Below are 18,832 nucleotides of genomic sequence, written 5' to 3'. Positions count from 1 at the left end.
GGGTCACCTCCCTGGCCAGGGATCGAACTCGTGTCTGCAGTATTGAGAACAGCTTCATAGTGCTGAGACTTCACCCCTGCACCACCAGAGGCCCCTGAATTTTTTTTAAAGGAAAGGATTCTTGCCTTTTCAAATTTCTTTTATTACATTGTTGTTCATTTTTGTGCAACATTGGATTGCTCCCCTTCTGTATAATTCTTGCAAATGTCCCGTCCCCACCGCCCCTGTGACCCGTCACCCCAGGCCCTGGTGCTCCTCCTCCCATCTTGGCCCATCTTCTGCCCTGTCCCCTGCTGGCGTCTCAGCTCTGTCATCTGCCTGCCAGTTTCGTCTTTTTCCCTGACCCTTTCTTCGTTCCCCTGTATTCCTCCTGGAGGTGATGATGTAATCCAGGTCTTTCTCCTTCTCTCTTTGTTCAGAACATAATCCCTTCCGCCGTTTTAGCTTTGATTGCTGAGCAGAGTTCCATTGTGTATGTGGACGGCATCTTTGTCATCCACTCTTCTGTTTTGGGGCAGGAAGGTTTGTTTCCTGTCTTGGCTTTCGTCAATGAAGCCGCAGTGAACATCAGAGCGCAGGTGTCCTTTGGAATTTATGTTCCTGTGTCCTGTCAGTGGCTTCCGAGGAGTGGAATGGCTGGGGCTGATGCCCGCTCCGTTTGTAGTGATTTGGGACCTTCCCTGAGGCTCTCCACAGTGATGGACCAGCTCGCATCCCCCAGCAGTGTAAGAGGCTCCTTTTTCTCCACGTCCTCGGCAGGTTTTTTCGGTGGGAGCCATTCTGAGGGTGTGAGGGGGCGTCTCATGGGGTTTTGAATGGCATTTCTCTGGTCTAAGGGATGTGGAGCCTGTTTCATGTGCCCGTTGGCCATCTGTGGTTCCCTTTGAGAAATGGCTGTTTTGTTCTCCTTCCATTTTTCCACGGGGTTGTTGGCTTTGTTTTTGTTGAGCCTTGTGAGCTGTTTGTACATCTTTGAAATCAGTCCCTCATCACTTGTCTGGAGTGCAAAGCTCCACTCCCAACCGGCGGTGTCCCTTTGTCTTGGTTATTGTCTCTCTTGCTGTACGAAGATTTTTAGTTCTTGGAGTCCCAGCTGTTTATCTTCTCCGTTTTGTTTGCATGTGACATGAGAACTCACGGATGTTTCTGAGGTGACTGTTGGAGTGTTTTGTTTGTTTTTTCCTAAGTGTTTTATGGTTTCAGGTATTCAAGTCCTTTATCCATTTTGATATGCTTTTTGAATGTGACGTGAGATATCTTAGTTACATTCTTTTGCGTGGGATCAAGGGATGAATGTAACAAAGAAAGACTGAAGAGAAGAAGTGATTCTGGCTCTTTTCCTGTTGATTAGACTCGGGTGCTCTTATTCATGAGTGCGCACCTGGCGGGTTGTGGACTGAAGCACAATTGGGAGTGGGTCAATGGTGGTACAGATAGCATGTGCGTGGTGTGTTGTGCGTATGTGCATATGTGAGTATATGTGGCGTGTGGTATGTGTATGGTTTGTGTGTGTGTGTGTGTGTGTGTGTGTGTGTGTGTGTGTGTGTGTGAGAGAGAGAGAGAGAGAGAAAGGCTGGTCCAGACAAGAAGATGACAGCACAGACTTTAAAGAAACAAGATTTAAAATTATTTGTTATTCTGATGACTAAGTGACTACCTCACACTGATCTCTAAAGGACTTTCCTAAGTTGTGTCTGATTATTTACAAGAGCATCTTTGTGTTATAAGGCAGCCCTGATACAAAACGGGGTGTCTGGCTGTGGGTCCTCACCCGCGTGTTTAAAAGGACTTATCAATGCTCTACTGCAGGCGCACAAGAAAGGTTAATAAAAGGTTTATTCACAGGGGAAGGGGAAATGAGGAAATGTATAGCTCAGGGAGAAAAGTGGGAGACAAAGTTTTAAATGCGTCCTACTCGATCCGCTGATCAGGAATACCAAATGGCGCTCTGAGTGCTGACCACGAGCCAGGAGCCGTGAAGCCAGGAGGCGAGCAGGAGAGGGAGCCCCCAAGGCCCGCGTTTTTGGTTTTTACACCCAACCTGGCTGCTTAGCTCCACCCTCAGGTCCCTGCCACCTTCCCTTTGGAGGTGACGGGATTTGTCTTTCCCAGTGTCCTGATGACTTTGGTCTGGAGTAGGAGTGGGGTCCACAAAGCCTGTATGGGATTAGTGCAAAGCAGCCTTTCCCCCTAACAATTGCTTCCCTCTTTCTTAGCAGTGTTGAAAGGTATAACCATCTTCAGGGAGCTCAGTCAAATTGCTAATTGGCCTGATAGGAGCTGTCTCCCAGTTGGACCGGCCTTTCCTTTCCACCCTCTGCTGGCCTAGAGCGTGCACGCAGGCAGGTCTTCTGGTGCATACTTTCCCTTCACTTCACAACAAGGAAAAATTGGAAATAATAATACAAAGATGAAATCTTTTGTTGCGAGCCAGCTGCAGCCGTCTGGGTGTCAGGGGTTCCTGAAGGATGGGGCGGCGGTGGCGCAACTGTAGAGAATGATAAGGGAGGGGCATGAGGAGACGCAGACACTGGGTCAGGGTGCGGGCCTCGTCCTGCTGAGGGTCTCCGCAGCCCTTCATTTATGCATTTCAGGCAACCCGGGAGAGCGCGTGAGCACAGGCATGAGGGAAGGGAACAGTCACATCTTTCCCAGAGCAGCCAGGGTTGATTGACCCTTTCGCAGAGGCTGTGACCTTTATTATTTTTTTATTTAAAGGAGGCTCATTAGCTCAACAAAAGTTTCTCAGAATAGTCATTCATCTGAAAAGACCAGTCATGTTATTACTAGCAAAAGGCTTCTGCGGCTGCGCTCACGTTTCCATGTTTACTGAGTGAAGGATGAACTAAGGGCTGGGGAAACAAAGGGCAGGAAGTTACCTGGGGGAAGGGAGACAGAGGGATTTTTTTCTAACTAACCTGTAAAGTTGAGACTAACATATAACTCATTGATTAAAGCAGAAACCAGAAGGCGTTTATCTAGAAGTTGTCATCCATAGTATGTTGTTTTAATATTGATGGGCTATGAAGGAACCCAGGGCCTGGAGGGCGATGGTGCCAGGCAAGCTGCACTGACTCCTCCCTAGCCCCCAGCTCTCCCTTCAGGGAGGAATTCCCCTAATGTAAACAGGAGTTTTCTGCCTATTACTCTTCTACTTATCTAGGCAGCCTAGTTTCCCTGTCTAACTTTAAGATTAACGGAAAATTCCTTTCTCTGTAAGATTGCTGATGGTTGTTTATAGTTGTAAGGAGTTACCAATATTTTATCAGAGGCATGGCCAAAGATGGTTATAGCTAGCTCAGCCGGTCACAAAACTGAATGTGTACTCTGACAGCTTCCATGCCAATTAGCCCCAAATAAACAGGAATGAATCAGCAGGCGTCCACTATGGTGCCTTCTGAGTTATCAAGAGTTTTCTTCTACCTGGAGCTTGGCTCACCTCTGACATTCAACTGTTATCTTTAACTGTAAAGTAAAAGACTTTCCTCCAGTTAGCCCTTGCCTTAAATGGCCACATCTCCATGCTAAAAGACTTGGCCCAGGGATGTTTAGAGCCTTTTGTTCCCAGAAGTTTTTTCACTTGTTCATGTAAGGCCAAATGTTGAATTGCTGCCTTTGGCAGAGAACTACTAGTTTTATAAGAAATGTAATATTTGTATCACGCACTGCCATTTGTCATCAAACCGGTTATTCAGTGACTGATCAGTATTTGCAGTTTTGCTTTTAAATGTGTATTTTAGCAATGGTAGAAACTAGCCATAAACAAATGAGGAGACTCTAGCAGGAGTCAGCTAACAAGATTCCTGATTTTTCAGAAATCTGCCCCATGCCCGGACTTTTGTCAGGCGACATGAGTAGCAGGGTCCCCATGATCTTTGTATTCATGCCCTTCTGAGCTGGTCTGATGTTCATGCATTCAGCATTTGGCCAACCCATTTAGACAATCAAGTTGCAACAAATCCTTGCATTCATGGGCAACATCACAGCACACACATAACATTCTCACATCTTATAATCCTGTAGTACACCTAAGAGCAGTTCTGAGTAGTCAAGAAGGGAGAGCACTTAGTCAAAGTGTTGTAGAGCAACCCCGATACAAAACGGGGTGCCTGACTGTGGGTCTTCACCCATGCGCTTAAAAGGACTTATCAATGCTCTACTGCAGGCACACATGAAAGGTTAATAAAAGGTTTATTTACAAGGGAAGGGGAAATGAGGAAATATACAGCTCAGGGAGCAAAGTGGGAGACAAAGTTTTAAATGTGTCCTACCCGATCCACCGATCTGGAATCCCAAATGGCGCTCTGAAAGCTGGCTGCAAGCCAGGAGCCGTGAAGCCAGGAGGCGAGCAACAGCAAGCCACCCCAGGGCCCACGTGTTTGGTTTTTATACCCAACCTGGCTGCTTAACTCCACCCTCAGGTCCCAGCCACCTTCCCTTTGGTGGTGATGGGATTTGTCTTTCCCAATGTCTTGATGGCTTTAGTCTGGACTGGGAGTGGAGTCCACAAAGCCTGTTGGGATTAGCTCAGGACATCATTTCTACCTAACAAAAGCTCAAAGTACCAGCTGCTCAACTGTAAAATGTGATGATGTATTTTGTCCATCGGGTGGCCTGGAAGGCAGCCCTTGATGGATGACTCCACTGTCCCAAGTTTTAGTTCCAATGCAGGAGCTAGTCGTTCCTTCCTAAATCTGGAATTTCTTTGTGATGTTGGTTTTTCTCAAATTAGGCCCATTTCTTGTTTTGTAGACCAGGGATTATATTTTCTCCTATTAGATGAGTGTTGCTTCCGTAGTTTGGGGGCATTTGCTTAATAAGAACGCATGCATTATACTACAAGTCATTTAGGTTTTTGTTTCCTGGTCAAAGAGAAGTCAGTGTCCTACCATGCCCATGTATCCCCCACCCTCTCCTACTGCACACAGAGACAGGCACAACCAGTTTCCAGTTTTACTTCCTGCTGCTTTTCTCCTGTGCCTTTTTAGCACCTGTTGTGACAAGTCTGGGTGGTTCCATATGAAAAATGAAGTGACTGCAGTAATTGTCATGAGAATGAATTACACATATACGAAGTATGTCGAATTTTGTATGGAAATGAAGAAAAAATCACTTCACCTCATTCCAAGTAGTAGGCTCCCACTTTATTAACCCATGTTTACCTTAATCTCACCTAAGCAGAGAAGATCCCTCTGCCTAGACATACCTGGGCCGTCTTTACATTTGGCAGCTCCAGGGCCCCTGCCAGAAGATTGTCCAAGAATTCTAGACAACAGATGACAAAGATGTCATTTCACAGAGTTTGGGCTAAGTCACAACCAGATGGATGGGTACGGCGCGTGTGACCAAAACTTGTACATTCTGCAAAAACGCTGATGCACAACATTCAAAGTCCTTTGTCATGTTCATTCAAGTGTAGACTTCCTCTTGAATGCTCTCTTGAGTCTACCTCTGCTAGGTGAGTTCCTGTGAGGTGACTTGATCTGTGACTGCTTCTGCAGCAGGGATGTGGTCCAGCCAAGGTTGTGCAGAGATGAGAGCACCATATTGAAGTTGGTGTTTGGACTTCCTCTAAATGTCATCCCAATTATGGAAACACATTTCTCTCCTGATTTTACTCAAGTTCTTACTTCTTTTGATCCAAACAAACTCTCCCTTCGGCCAAGAGTGAAAATGAAACACTAAAACATGTTAGGAGCGCTTCTTAAGGAATTACAGATTAATTCATTTCTTTTTTTTTTTTTTTTTAAATAGAGGCATGTTTATTTATTTATTTGTTTGTTTGTTTGTTTGTTTTGTTTACACCTGCACTGGGTATAGTCAGAAGCGCAGGAGGGTGAGAGAATTCACCAGAGCCAGAGCGGGGAGCAGAGCAGGCAGAAGGACAGAAGTACACTGCTGAGGGGAGCAGCGGGCGGCAGGAGAGGTCTGCGCGCCATGTGGGACCCTCCTCCAGTGGCCGGGGAGCAGCCAGGGATCGAACCGGCGCCGCAGAGGCCGCGGGCAGCTTTGCAACCCAGCGCTCAACCGCTGTGCCACCGGGGAGGCCCTTAATTAATTTCTTATTTGTGCTCAAATTTAATTGGGGTTCAACTCCAGAATTTTGTTCTAGAACATCTATGTATGTAAGTCCCATTGTCTCTGACCTGTGCACACTCGCAATCAATGCTTTGGATGAAGGACATACTGGACAATTTTCAAGAACGCCAAGGGGTCCTTAGTAACAGCAGCTGATAGGGACTATGTCCCCAAAGCCTGTGGGCGCTTAGCAGTCCTCAGTCTTGAATTCCTCCAAGTTCTAATATCCTTTTAGAGCACATGGAGGGGTGGAAATCAGACAAGGGCTATTTGAGATTGCCTTGGACCTGGTGAATCACTCGTGACCCCAACATCAAGGACCAGCAGGAACAGTAGCTAATGAGATTATTGGTGGGAACAAGACCTGTGACCCAGTCTTTCTAGGTCTTCTGAGGCTCCTCACCTGGTATGTGGGAGTTCACAGGGGAGCCTGGAGAAGTCAGTCAGTCTTCAGTGTGCCGGGCTAAGGAATCTAGACTTGACATTTAGGTTTCCTCAGGCACCAAAGAGTATCTGGGAAGACCAGCTGGGAATCACTCTGACTCTGAAGTGCTAGAACTATATGCATCAGAAAAGAAGCAAGTGGGAGGGAAGGGATGAGAAAAGAGGATCGCTGGAGGTGATGGGAGGCAGCATGGGCGCTAGAGGGAAGGAGCTGACCTGGAGTCCATGCCAAGGGTAAATGGATAAGGGGGGGACAGATGAAAGGCACATCTAAGCCATGGAAGGTTCTGGCGATAAGTAAGCATTACATGAGATGTCTGGAATATGGTTCCTCTCTGGCTGACGGGCCTTTATCTGTGTTCTGAGAACAGCTTGTATGAGGGGGATGGCACATGAGAAGGAATGAGGGAGGAATTCTTCCGGGAACTTTCAAAAGTCTGGCTGATTCACTTCTAGAGCTGATCACAGCTATCAAGCTGTTGGCGTTTGCTAGAAGAATTTTAACACCAACCATACATGGAGTGCCACACGCCCCGGGTGGACCTGGGATCACATCCTCCCTTTATGGTGCTTTCCTGTTGTGTTTTTCCCAAACTGAAGTCTTCAAATATTCGTCGCCTGCCACGTCACCCTTTCTGTCAGTCCCCTAACCCAGGCCCCTGCACACACTTTCCCCTCAGGCATCAGTCATGAAGGCTCTTCTGTGTGGGCAGCCTCTTGTCTCCTCTCAGCTCTCAGGTGCCCTGCCTCCAGGCCTCACTGGGCACCAGAGCATTTCTTTTTTCTTTCAGTAGTCCCCATAGCTCTCCCACCGCCACATCACCCGTGGACCATCACTGTGTTTTCCTCTCCTGTCTCGCCCCCCTCACTCTCCTTCCTTTGCTGTGCACCTCAGCTCTGTGGTCAGTTCGCTAGTTTTGTCTTTTTCTTGATTGTTTTTTTTTTTTTTTTGTTTTCTCTATGTTCCATATTTCAGTGAGACCATCCGGTATTTATCTTCTTCCTTCTGACTCCATCGGCTAGTGTACCCTTCCAGCTCCATCCTTGTTACCACAGATGGCGAGAGTTTGTCTTTTTTGATCACAGTAACATTTCATCGCGTGCCACTGCACCGGAGCATTTATGAAGAGCATCCCTGGGAAGAGCCCAGCGGGAGTGGACCTGCGTCAGCTGTGTCAGTCTTTGGTCTCAGCTGTCCTGAGCCCCCTTGCTCTGTCCTCAGACCTCACCTGGGTCTTCTCTCTTACCAGCTGGCCTGTGACCTTCTAGTGGGTCCCTCACCTGTTCACATTGACTTCTTGCTTTTGTTCACTGGAACTGAGGCCTCGGACATGGCCCTCCGGACCTGTTTTTCCGGACATTTCTGTATGTTGGTATCCTCCTCTTTGCATGAGGAAGTGAAGGCAGCCCGCTTTATTCTATCGCTTGGTCTCACCCTTCCCAGCCTGCTCAGAGTCCCCTCCTTGAACACTCCCTGTTCACTGAACTCCCCCCTTTATTCTTCAATCAGACAGGAGTATGGAATTAGGGAAGGGGTAAAATGCATCTTGATTTTCCCTTATTCTAACTGAAATTTAGTGTTTTATTTAATCGTGGCATCAAATTACAGTTGTAGTAGTGTTATAAGGCAGCCCCGATACAAAACGGGGTATCTGACTGTGGGTCCTCACCCGCACGCTTAAAAGGACTTATCAATGTTCTACTGCAGGCACACGCGAAAGGTTAGTAAAAGGTTTATTGACAAGGGAAGGGGAAATGAGGAAATGTACAGCTCAGGGAGAAAAGTGGGAGACAAAGTTTTAAATGCGTCCTACCCGATCCGCTGATCAGGAATCCCAAATGGCACTCTCAGAGCTGGCCACGAGCCAGGAGCCGTGAAGCCAGGAGGCGAGCAGGAGAGTGAGCCCCCCAAGGCCCACGTGTTTGGTTTTTATATCCAACCTGGCTGCTTAGCTCCACCCTCAGGTCCCTGCCATGTTCCCTTTGGTGGTGACTGGATTTGTCTTTCCCAGTGTTTTGATGGCTTTAGTCTGGAGTGGGGTTGGTGTCCACAAAGCCTGTATGGGATTAGCTCAGGACATCATTTCCCCCTAACAATTTTCCCCTTTTACTTTTTTCCACCATTTCCATGGTGATGAAGATCAAACATATGGATGCTGGGATATAGTCTCAGATGAAAATTTTCCAGGGTTCAAGTGTGAAAGAAAACAAGTCCCTCCAGGCATTGTCCATTGTGTAAAGCAAAAGTCCTCCATTCCTGGAAAAACAGTTCATCAGTCCAAGCCGAAAGAAAACATCTCAGGCATTATCCCGAAGAAGACAGCAAATAAGTCAAAATCACAGGGAAAAAAAATCTTAAAATGGTTCAATTTATGTAAAAACAAATTCAACCTTGATCCCAAATTTTTTGAACAGCATAGCAAAAGTTTGCAAACTAAATGTACTTTTAAACCATATCACCTATTTTTGCATAAAATCACAGGGCAGAATAACTAAGCAGCAATTTTTGGCTGTCTTTGTTGAAATACTCCATATAGGATCAGAGCGAACCAGTGGCATCCGGTCCATGTTAGGCTTCAGGTACAAAGTTGGTCTCATCAGACTCCACCTGGGCTTTCCTCTTCTCGAGGGTACCAGGGACTTTTCGTTGGCTGGGCTGTCCAGTCCTGCCAATGGAGGCAAGCTTCCTCACCTTCTTTGGAGGTCTCTGGAACCCTACGAACAAAGCAAACAGGTTCTCCTCTTCTTGGTTTAGCTCTGTTTCAACTTTTTGGAAGAACTCCACACAAAGCCACACAATGAAACTTTTGTCTAATTTTTTTCAGTTTCAGCAAACAAAATCCCTATGGAAGTTATGCAAAAACAGACTCTGAAATAACTAGTAAAAGATTACTACCACTATTTTTATGCTGTGTCGATATCAAGGGGAGAGAAAATGCAAACACAAGTTAGCTTTGCTGGGAAAAAAAATCGCAACCTTGCTGCAGATTATGGTTACTCAAAATAAAACAACAAAACAAAAACTTTGTGGATTCAGGACAAAATTCATAAAAAAATTACCAGTATTATGTCAAAGAAAACTTAGTAAATGTCAGGTGTATTTCCAGGTCTATTCAGTCCTTTGTAGAAAGTTTTTTTACTCTAAACAGTTCCATCAATAGGAATCTGTTGAGACCTTTTTTCCCTGTATTTCCAGAAACAATTTCTGTAGATAGTAAACTATTGAATTATACAATATTACAAGGTGACAATCACCATTGACAATTTACATACATACCAGATTCTGAGAGGTTTTTTTTAATACACATTTTTTAGAAAACCACTGTTAACATTTCTGTACATACCAAAGTTTTACCATTTTCCCAAGTGACAAAGCTTCCCTTCCAGTTTTACTCCATTCGGTAAAAGCCAAATAGAACAAATTCATCTAATGCCTTCCCAGGAGGAAAGGGAGAAAGTTTGTTGAGTATCTCAGGAGCTCTACTGAGGTTCCACAAAATTTCCTTGCATCAGCCAAATGACAGGCTACCAAATTTGTACTTGAATTTAGATTTCTGGGAAGCTTTGCCATAAATATCAGAAAATTAACAGAAACAACAATGTTCAATCCCTATGAAGGCACCGGCTTAGTTCAGTAGTACAATGTTGACGATCAAACCATAACCTTTGTGTTTCCTCATAGCTGGAGACTTTTTTTTTTTTCCTTCAATGTCTATGGGCACCATGTGTACCAATTTGTCAACCACTGGAGGTCAAGACAAGGACACAAGGAAAGGACATACAGACATACAACATATAGACACAAAGAGCTCTTTAGTTACCATTTATCACACGTGGGATATGTCATACAACTGCAGTTTCACTCATAGGCCAAAGTAACAAAAACAAGCAGAGAAAAGAAAAAAAAAAATCTCAAAGTTAAAAACAAAAAGTCAAAAGGAAATACCAAAATCAAGATTGAACGCCTTTCTGTGTAAAAAAAAAATACTGGCAGCATATGCATGATCCTAGATGTTATTTCACGTCTCCTAAACTTTGAAAGGAAGAAGATTGGTTAGAGCATGTTAGTTTTCTTAGGGTTTCTTCAGAAAAAGTGAGTCCTTGGGTATCCTGCGGCAATAATTGGAAAAGAAGTCAGTAACATTTAAGTTTTTGTCTGTTTCTTAAACAAATATCTCAAGTCCTCAATGGGTTCACAAGACCAATGGGACTTTGTCTCTGGGTCAGTTCCTCCTGGGGCTTTCTTAACTCTGGAATGATGTACCCAGGGTTTTATGCCTGCAAGTTTCAGAGAAGTATGTGTGCTCAACAAAACATCCTAGGAACCAGTCCATTTTTTTGAGCATCCCTGCTCTGCTAAGTCTTCGGTAAGACCTGATCTCCAGGTCTGAAGGGATGCAATGGTTGATCAGGAGGCATAGAGATCCTCGAGATTGCAAAGTTATGAATTACTGCAAGAACCTCCTGGATGTGTTTCACATATTGTGTGATCCGGCAATCTTGAGCTATTTCCGGACTGGCTTTCAGAACCGAGGCCTGGAAAGGTCTTCCAAACACAATCTCAAAGGGGCTTAATTTGAGCCCACTTCTAGGTGCCACTCTTATGCAGAGGAGGGCAAGGGATAGTACCTGGTCCCAACGAAGTTGTGTTTCTTGGCACAGTTTTGCCAAGGTTTTCTTCAAGGTATGGTTCATCTTTTCTGTTTGCCCGGAAGACCGCGGTCTCCATGCAGCATGCAATTTCCAGTTAATCTGTAATGCACTGCTTACTGCATGAGTGACGTCAGAGACAAATGCCGGCCCATTATCACTCTGGATAGAGTCCGGCAGCCCAAAGCAAGGGATTATCTCTTTCAGTAGCTGTTTTGCAACCTCAGAAGCTTTTTCCGTCTTTGTGGGAAATGCTTCCACCCATCTCGAGAACATGTCGACAAAAACCAAGAGATATTTGAAATTGCCTGTTGTTCTAGGCATTTGTGTAAAGTCCACCTGCCAGTCCTCAAAAGGACACTTGCCCCGATATTGAACCCCAATGGCTTTAGGATGGGAGTCAGTCTTGGGGTTATTCCTGGCACATAATTCACAACCTCGGGTGATCCGTTGTGCTATTTTGTGTCAATACGGGCCCTTCAAATATGGGCGCACTGTTTCTAATAAGGCATCTCTCCCATAGTGAGATCCTTCATGAGGATGTTTTAGCACCAGATATACCAGGGCCTCCGGGAGGAGGATCATCCCATGGGAGTTTACTCTCCAAGTGGAGCTGCGGTCAAACTCAGTAAATGCCCATGCATGAGCTCTCTCCTCATCGTGCTAGGTGTATTCAGGAGCATACTGAGTCAGGTCCACAAGAGGGATGAGTCCCCCCTGGAGGGCAGAACGGGCAGCGGCCTTAGCCACCCAATCGGCTGCCCTGTTGCCCTTTTCCCCCTTTGTCATGTCAGACCCACCCTTTTGGTGGCCAGGACAATGCATCATGGCAACAGCTGATGGTAAAGCTACTGCCTTTAACAGGGCCAGGATTTCTAATGGGTGTTTGACGTCCTTGTGACTGGCAGTAAGGAGTCCCCGCTCCTTCCAAATGGCCCCATGCATGTGGAGAATCATAAAAGAGTACTTGGAGTCAGTAAATATATTGACTCTTTTACCTTTCAAGAGTTCCAATGCACGGGTCAGGGATGTTAATTCAGCTTTTTGCGCTGATGTACCTGCCGGAAGAGCCTTGGCTTCCACTGTGTTCTGGAGCGTCATCACTGCGTATCCCGCACATCGACGGCCTTGGTCCATGAAGTTGCTGCCATCTGTAAATAGCTACCACTCTGGGTCTGGCAGAGGATGGTCAGTCAGATCTGGTTGGCTGGCATACACTGTGTCCATGGTTTCTAAACAGTTGTGGATTAAAGTGTCATCCTCAGGTCCATCTGCATTGCTTGGAAGTAGTGTGGTGGGATTCAGGGAGTTAGAAACCTACAGCTTCACATTAGGATTGTCCAACAGAGCTGCTTGATATTTTCCCATTCGCCTGACAGTCAACCAAAGTCCACCCTTCTGCTACAGCAATGTCAACACCCAATGTGGCACACACAGTGATGGGCTGACCCAATGTAAACTTCGCCTCGTGTATGAGGTCACAAGTGGCAGCCACAGCACGCAAGCATGGAGGCCATCCCTTAGTGGTGTGGTCCAATTGTTTGGACAGATATGCAACAGGCTGCATTTCTGGCCCTAACAATTGGATTAGTACTCCAAGGCCAACACCCTGTCTCTCATGTACATAAAGTCTGAATGGCTTCCTAAGATCTGGAAGCCCTAATGCTGGTGCTGAGATCAACTTTACTTTTATTTCATCAAAGGCCTTTTGACATCTTGGGGTCCAAGACAAAGGTTCAGAGTCCAGGCCTTTGAGAGCATCATACAAGGGTTTTGCTATTAATCGAAAGTTAGGAATCCAAATCTTGCAAGACCCAGCCATACCCAAAAATCCGCGCAACTGTCGCCAGTTGCTGGGGTCTTTAAGGGCTGAAATTACTTGTTTTCTTTTCGCCATCAGGCTTCATCTGCCTTTCTTAATTTCAACCCCAAATACGTCACCGTTTGTTTACAGATCTGTGCCTTTTGAGGTGACACCTTATAGCCACATTCTGCCAGGTGGTTCAGTACCCCTATGGTATTTTCCAGACAAGATTTGTAGTCTGAACTTGCAATCAATAAATCATCTACGTATTGCAACAAGACGCCGTGGTTTAATTGAACCTTCCTGAGATCCCTGGCCAGTATTTCCCCAAAAATAGTTGGGGAGTTCTTAAACCCCTGTGGAAGCACAGTTCAGCAATACTGGAGAGTGCTCTTGGACTTAGGGTCTTGCCACTCGAAGGCAAAAAGCGGTTGATCCTGGACATCTATTGGGATACAGAAAAAGGCATCCTCCAGGTCTAATACCGAAAACCACCTGAAGTCACCAGGTATGGCAGTTAATAAGGTGTAGAGATTAGGCACGGTGGGATGTAAATCCCAAACAATGTCATTAAATCTTGGACGAAACGGTACTCGCCTGTATGGGGTTTCTTCACTGGCAGAATCGGGGTGTTATACGGTGAGCGGCAGGGCCGAATTGAGTCCAGATTGAAGGAACCTTTTCAATACTGGCTCAATTCCCCTCAAGGCCTCTCCTTTAAGGGATATTGCTTCCTCCTCGGAGTGCTGCTCCCCTCTATCATTTCTATCTTTACAGGCTCTGCATTTTTCGCACGTCCTGGGGTTCCATCAGCCCATACCCATTTCCTTACTCTTTCAACAGTTTCTGGAGGTAAAATTTCACCTTTCGGTGGAACATCTTGAGTAAGTAACATCTGGAACCACAGAGCATGCTCTGGAGGCACCTGTAGGTGAAGCCTCTGATGTTTTGGTGAGAATATAATTCGTGCATTGAGCTTACTTAAAAGGTCGCGACCAAGTAGAGGGATTGGACACTCTTCCATGTATAGGAAGCTGTGCTGGAGCTGTGTGGTGCCCAGCCGGCACTCCAAAGGTTGTAGGAAGGCTTTCTGTTGTGGCCTTCCCGTAATCCCAGTGACTGCTACAGTCTCTTTTTCTCATTTTAGTTAATTTTGAATTCAAAACTGAGTATGTCGCTCCAGTGTCCACCAAGAAATCAATGAGACGATCCCCCACAGCGAGTGTTACCCGGGGCTCTGAGGGGGTTATTTTTTTTTTTTTTTTTTTTTTTTTTTTATGAATTTTATTGTTGTATTCCCCATACAATTGCAGCCCCCCATTCTGACCCCAATCCCTCCCCTCCCGCCCCCGCCCCCCTAAAAGTGTCTCTGGTTCATAGTTTTTTGTTGATTTTGATTTTCACTTTCTTATAGTTATTCATTTTCCTGGTCCCTTATTTAAGTTTTCTAGATTCCTGCTATGAGTGAGACCATCCGGTATTTTTCTTTTTCTTTTTGGCTTATTTCGCTGAGCATGATCCCTTCCAGCGCCATCCATGTTGCTGCAAATTGCATGTGTTTATCTTTTTTGAATGCTGAGTAATATTCCATGGTATATATGTACCACATCTTCTTGATCCAGTCATCTATTTTTGGGCATTTGGGTTGTTTCCAAAGCTTAGCTATTGTAAACAGTGCTGCTATAAACATAGGGGTGCAGGTGTTCTTTGGAATGGATGTTTCTGTGTCCTTTGGGTAAATACCTAGGAGTGGAATTGCTGGATCATATGGAAGCTCTATGTTTAGTAGGTCCAGAAATCTCCACACAGCTCTCCACAGTGGTTGGACCAGTTTGCACTCCCACCAACAGTGCAGAAGAGTTCCTTTTTCTCCACACCCTCGCCAGCATTTGTTGTTGCTAGTTTTTTTAATATGTGCCATTCTCACTGGTGTAAGATGGTATCTCATGGTAGTTTTGATTTGCATTTCCCTGATGGCAAGTGATGTTGAACATTTTTTCATATGCCTGTTGGCCATTTGCATTTCCTCTTCAGAGAAGTTTCTTTTTAGCTCTTCTGCCCATTTTTTGACTGGATTATTTTCTTTGTTGTTGCTGAGTCTCATCAGCTCTTTGCAGATTTTTGTGATCAGTCCTTTATCATTAGTGTTGGGTGCAAAAATGTTCTCCCAGTTGGTGGGGTTTCTCTTTGTTTTTGTTATTGTCTCTTTTGCTGTGCAGAAGCTCTTTAATTTGATGTAGTCCCAGCTGTTTATCTTTGCCTTCACTATCACTGCTTTGGGTGATGTGTCTGTAAAGATGTCTTTGATGTGCAGATCACGTAATGTTTCGCCTATATTTCCTTCTATATATTTTATGGTTTCAGGTCTTATGTCTAGTTCTTTAATCCATTTTGAGTTGATTTTTGTGTATGGTGTGAGGTAGTGGTCAAGCTTCATTCTTTTACATGTAGCGACCCAGTTTTCCCAGCACCATTTATTGAACAAACTTTCTTTGCTCCAATGCATAGTCTTTGCTCCTTTGTCAAAGATTAGTTGACCATAAATCTGTGGATTTATTTCTGGATTTTCTATTCGATTCCATTGGTCTGTATGTCTGTTCTTGTTCCAATACCATGCAGTTTTGATGATTATGGCTTTGTAGTATAGTTTGAAGTCTGGGAGTGTAATGCCTCCATTCCCTTCTTTTTTTTTCAGGAGAGCTTTGGCTATTCGGGGTTTTTTGTGATTCCATATGAATTTCATCAATAATTGTTCTATTTCTTTGAAGAATGACATTGAAATTTTGATTGGAATAGCATTGAATCTGTATATTGCTTTTGGAAGGATGGCCATTTTAATAATGTTTATTCTTCCAATCCACGAGCAGGGGATGTCTCTCCATTTCTTTGTGTCTTCTTCTATTTCTTTTAACAGTGTTTTATAGTTTTCTTTGTATAGGTCCTTTATCTCTTTTGTTAGATTTATTCCCAAATATTTGATTTTTTTTGTTTCAATAACAAAAGGGATGGTTTTTTTGATTTCTTCTTCTTCAGATTTATTGTTTGTGTATAGGAAGGCTACTGACTTTTGCATGTTGATTTTGTATCCTGCCACTTTACTGAACTGATTGATGAGTTGAATTAGCTTTTCTGTGGAGTTTTTGGGGTTCTCTATGTATAATATCATATCGTCTGCAAATAGTGATAGTTTGACTTCTTCTTTTCCTATTTGGATTCCTTGGATGTCTTTCTCTTGTCTTATTGCCCTGGCTAGGACTTCCAGTATTATATTGAAAAGCAGTGGTGAGAGTGGACATCCTTGTCTTGTTCCAGATCTTAATGGAATTGCTTTCAGCTTTTCACCATTGAGAATGATGCTGGCTGTTGGCTTGTCATAGATGGCCTTTATGATGTTGAGGTATGTTCCTTGTATCTCTGAGGGGGTTATTCTAATGGGCTTCTCTGGATCTAGTGGAGCCCCCGGGCACCCCTATTCTGCATCTGAACTTTCTCCATGAACTATCATGTGTCTCCTTTCCTGCACTTGGCTCTAGATTCCTTCTACTCTGTCTATATTCCCTCCTATCTTCGCCTGAGGCTCTGCTCTGTGGTGTCATTTGTCTCCTTTCCTCTGTACTGGGCTCTCGATTCCCCTAACAGTAGCAGTGTCTGGATTGTCCTGCCAGCAGAACCACATGTATTTTTTAGCTCTTATGATTGCTTTTGCTGATACAGTTGACCCTTAAGCAACATGGGGTTGGGGCGCTGATCCCCGGTGGTGGAAAATCCATGTATGACTTTTGAGCCCCCAGAAAGTTTATAGTCACCCCTTGCCTTGGTACCTGGGGGAGTTGGATTTAGGAATGACACCCCCACACCCCCAGCAGATAGCAGAAGTCCACAGATGCTTAAGTTCCATATCGTTGGCCTGGAGAGTCCAACACAGAGTCAACCTGCTGACATCTGTTCACCGGACCGAGTCCAGCACCGCGAGCCAAAACGCCACCAGGGCGCTGTTGCCCTGTTGCTGGGCTCTGCCCCTGGTGGTTCCCACTCTCTGGGTTCACTCAGTTCCAGCAGGGAATCAGCTCCTTGGTGGCTTTGTTCTGGTCACCGGGTGGCGCCAGAGACCTGCACTTGCTGACCTGTGCTTTTCCCCAGTGGTTCTCTGAGAAAAGGGGGGGGTGCCTCCACACAGGGGCTGTCGTTCAAGCCGGGTGCTGTGTCTGCCGCGCGTTCACCCGGCGCTGTGCCCGCAGCTGTGTGGATCCCGCCCCCGAATGCTGCGCTCTAGGTCTCAGTTCCAGGGCTGTCAGGTCCAAAACGCTGGCTGTCATCCTGTGCAGTGCCCGCTGCTAAGGCGCGTCCACACCCCTGGTCCAGCGTCTGGCTCTCCGCTCCAGGATGGGGTCTTGCTCCACGCCTGGTTTCCCTTCTTACCCCGTAGGCGCGGCCCAGCCCCTCTCAGGGCCTGAAGGTGGTTTTGGGATCCCTGGCTTCCCACTATTAGGAAGGTGGTGATTTTGTTCTGGGCACTAGGTGGCGCCAGAGATCTTCCCTAGTGTCCTTCCAGAACTGCGGGATTTTCCCGTGGGTCTCGGGGAATCGGGTGGGGGTGATGGGGTTTTTGGAGTGCGAGGTCCTGGGGTTCACTCTGGGAAATGTTTCCCCAGACCCTGTTTCAGCAGCCCCCGGGAGTTCCCCAGGTCGCTCCTCCACGAGACGGAGACGTTAGTTGTGTTTACAGGGCAGGTTTCTCCGGGGAAGGGAAGGGGCAGGTTTGCTGAGCGAGGCCTGCGCGGTTGCAGGTGGCGGCCCTGAGGAGAGCGGCCTCCGCTGAGGGAGGTCCCTGGAGACGTCCTGGCAGGTACCAGCCACCCGCCAGGAGGCTGCGGCCCCGCAGAGGCGAGAGCTGGTGAGAAGAGGCTCCTGCGTGGTCCGGGGCGGGCAGGGGGGCGGCTGCCCCGGGCCTGTGCGGAGCCTGCCCTGCCACAGCCCCTTTCTCCTTGGGAGGCGCGCTCCTCCGGGAGCGGCTGCTTGCTGCGGATGTTGGGCAACAGGCAGCGCTAGAAAGGGACCAGAGATTCCGGGGTGGGCCCGTCTCCACATCCTTCCCCTCAGGCCTGTGCCCCACTCCCTAGAGCAGGGACCCTGCTCCCTTCCTGCCTCCTGACAAGGCGCTGGCGCCTGAGGGTCCGACCTCCAAAGCTGGTTAAGGGTCCTGTGCATGTGCTCGACCCCCACCTCCTAGTGTGAGTCAGGTTTTGGCCTTGGGGCACGTCCTTTCCAGTCTTTCCTTTCTTGTCCTCCATCTCCCCCCCCCCCCCCCCCGACCATATCCAGCCCAAAATCTCTTGGGGAGTTGAAGGGAGGAGGTCCATTTTCAGGAGCTGCTCCCTGCTGGAGTGGCATGTAGAGCTGGCCCTGCCTCCAAGGGCCCGGGAGAGGGTCTCCCTGACACTCGTCCCTGAGCTGCCTGTTGGTGGTTCTGGAAGGAGGTGAGGGGGGGCATCTGGACAGGCCGTTCCCCTTGGAGGGGTGAGCTGTTTGTTGGGAGGAGGAGTTTAACCTTGAGGCGCTCCCCCTCGCTTAGAAGAAACAAATTTGAGTAGGAGATTGTGTATGTTAAGATTTGAAGAGGAGAATGAGAAGTACAGCAGCGGCTAAGGGCCCTCGGTCACAGGTGAAGTTGTAACAGGGGGTCCCCAGGAAAGGGGAGGTTCCAGGTTCCCTGCCCCACCCAAGGGAGGGTGGAGCTGAGCAGGGAGAGGAGAAGCTGCAGAGGAGACGGAGAAAGGAAGGAAGCAGGATGGAGCCAGAAGGAGACCTGGGGGAGGCCCATGGAGCAGAGAGAAACGTGAAGAAACTGCTCCTGCC

General features: G+C 46.7%; 1 protein-coding gene across 3 annotated transcripts in view; it reads left to right on the top strand.

Moving 5' to 3' along the window:
• The window catches only part of LOC119251640 (zinc finger protein 260-like), a 92,430-nt gene that overhangs the window by 25,200 nt on the left and 48,398 nt on the right, over nt 1-18,832 (top strand). The window lies entirely within an intron of this gene.

Source organism: Talpa occidentalis, unplaced genomic scaffold, assembly GCF_014898055.3.
Source record: "Talpa occidentalis isolate TD23 unplaced genomic scaffold, MPIMG_talOcc4v2.1 talOcc4.2, whole genome shotgun sequence".
Taxonomy (NCBI): domain Eukaryota; kingdom Metazoa; phylum Chordata; class Mammalia; order Eulipotyphla; family Talpidae; genus Talpa; species Talpa occidentalis.
This window is presented reverse-complemented; position numbering and strand designations above follow the sequence as displayed.